General features: G+C 59.6%; 1 non-coding gene across 1 annotated transcript; it reads right to left on the bottom strand.

Moving 5' to 3' along the window:
• Window positions 1-562: 562 nt before the first annotated feature.
• LOC141979475 (5S ribosomal RNA) lies at window positions 563-681 on the bottom strand. Its single transcript, XR_012636887.1, has one exon. It is a non-coding gene; the product is annotated as a 5S ribosomal RNA (ribosomal RNA).
• Between the last annotated feature and the right edge of the window lie 1,819 nt (window positions 682-2,500).

Genomic DNA, 2,500 nt, shown 5'->3' with positions numbered 1-2,500 from the left:
ACCCGCTGAATGTATGGGGTTGACCTGCTGGCCGCTTTCCTTCCCGGCCACCAGGTCAACCCGCTGAATGTATGGGGTTGACCTGCTGGCCGCTTTCCTTCCCGGCCACCAGGTCAACCCGCTGAATGTATGGGGTTGACCTGCTGGCCGCTTTCCTTCCCGGCCACCAGGTCAACCCGCTGAATGTATGGGGTTGACCTGCTGGCCGCTTTCCTTCCCGGCCACCAGGTCAACCCGCTGAATGTATGGGGTTGACCTGCTGGCCGCTTTCCTTCCCGGCCACCAGGTCAACCCGCTGAAAGTATGGGGTTGACCTGCTGGCCGCTTTCCTTCCCGTCCACCAGGTCAACCCGCTGAATGTATGGGGTTGACCTGCTGGCCGCTCTGCTTCCCGGCCACCAGGTCAACCCCCTGCCGGTATGGGGTTGACCTGCTGGCCGCAGAGGGGCAGGCTCCGGGTTGACCTGGTGGCCGGCAGGGACTTCAGCCCCAGGGCCCCTGGCAGGGCGACCCTGCCCTTGTTCCCCAGAAAAGGAGAGAGCTGGCTCGCAGCGGGAAAAGCTGCCTACGGCACCTGGGATTCCCAGGCGGTCACCCATCCAAGTACTAGCCAGGCCCGGGACGGTTTACCTTCCGAGATCGGACGGGATCGGGGGCCTTCCGTCCGGTATGGCCGTAGGCACTCGGCTCCGGTCCGCCTCGTCCCCTTTCCCTTACTGACTCCCCTGCCTCGGGTGGGCCCGATCCTTTTTTCCGTTTTTTTTTTTCGCTCCGGAGGCTTCATGAGCCCCCCCCCAACACCCCTTTGGGGGTCGGTGAAAATTTTTTTTTCAGACTTCCAGGGGCCCGATCCTGGCCGCGGGCACCCGGCTCCGGGCACCCGGCTCCGGGCCGCCTCGTCCCCTTTCCCTTACTGACTCCGCTGCCTCGGGTGGGCCCGATCCTTTTTTCCGTTTTTTTTTTTCCGCTCCGGAGGCTTCGTGAGCCCCCCCCAACACCACTTTGGGGGTCGGTGAAAAAATTTTTTTCAGACTTCCAGGGGCCCGATCCTGGCCGCGGGCACCCGGCTCCGGGCACCCGGCTCCGGGCCGCCTCGTCCCCTTTCCCTTACTGACTCCCCTGCCTCGGGTGGGCCCGATCCTTTTTTCCGTTTTTTTTTTTTTTCGCTCCGGAGGCTTTATGAGCCCCCCCCAATACCACTTTGGGGGTCGGTGAAAAAAATTTTTCAGACTTCCAGGGGCCCGATCCTGGCCGCCGGCACCCGGCTCCGGGCACCCGGCTCCGGGCCGCCTCGTCCCCTTTCCCTTACTGACTCCCCTGCCTCGGGTGGGCCCGATCCTTTTTTCCGTTTTTTTTTTTTTCGCTCCGGAGGCTTTATGAGGCCCCCCCTAACCGTTTTTGGGGTCGGTGAAAATTTTTAGTCAGACTTCCAGGGGCCCGATCCTGGCCGCGGCTTCGCAGGCTGGCCTGGGGGGGGGGGCATCTCTAGCTCCGGCCGCGGACGGCGAGACGCTCGGCCACCAGGTCAGCCCGGAGGAAAAGGCTGAAAAAAATGTCTAAGTCCCCCCGGGACACCAGGTCAACCCGGAGGAAAAGGCTGAAAAAAATGTCTAAGTCCCCCCGGGACACCAGGTCAACCCGGAGGAAAAGGCTGAAAAAAAGTCTAAGTCCCCCCGGGACACCAGGTCAACCCGGAGGAAAAGGCTGAAAAAAATGTCTAAGTCCCCCCGGGACACCAGGTCAACCCGGAGGAAAAGGCTGAAAAAAAGTCTAAGTCCCCCCGGGACACCAGGTCAACCCGGAGGAAAAGGCTGAAAAAAAGTCTAAGTCCCCCCGGGACACCAGGTCAACCCGGAGGAAAAGGCTGAAAAAAAGTCTAAGTCCCCCCGGGACACCAGGTCAACCCGGAGGAAAAGGCTGAAAAAAAGTCTAAGTCCCCCCGGGACACCAGGTCAACCCGGAGGAAAAGGCTGAAAAAAATGTCTAAGTCCCCCCGGGACACCAGGTCAACCCGGAGGAAAAGGCTGAAAAAAAGTCTAAGTCCCCCCGGGACACCAGGTCAACCCGGAGGAAAAGGCTGAAAAAAAGTCTAAGTCCCCCCGGGACACCAGGTCAACCCGGAGGAAAAGGCTGAAAAAATGTCTAAGTCCCCCCGGGACACCAGGTCAACCCGGAGGAAAAGGCTGAAAAAAATGTCTAAGTCCCCCCGGGACACCAGGTCAACCCCGAGGAAAAGGCTGAAAAAATGTCTAAGTCCCTGCTCGGCCATCAGGTCAACCCCATTCAAAGTGACGGGTTGACCTGATGGCCGGCAGTCTCACGGAAGTCCGGATGGGGTCGCCAAAAGTGCCCTCGGCCGACCGAGAGAACCAGGAGGTCGGATAGGATTTCAGATTGGTCCCCCTAAATTGGCGGTTGGATTTTTCGACTAGTTCATTTTGACGGGTGCGAGGAGATTTCTGAGAACAGGTTTTTCGGAACCTGTGAGAACCAGAGATGA

The sequence above is a fragment of the Natator depressus genome, chromosome 28 (genome assembly GCF_965152275.1).
Source record: "Natator depressus isolate rNatDep1 chromosome 28, rNatDep2.hap1, whole genome shotgun sequence".
Classification (NCBI taxonomy): Eukaryota; Metazoa; Chordata; order Testudines; family Cheloniidae; genus Natator; species Natator depressus.
Note: the sequence above shows the minus strand (reverse complement) of the source record. Positions and strands in the feature narration are given on the sequence as shown.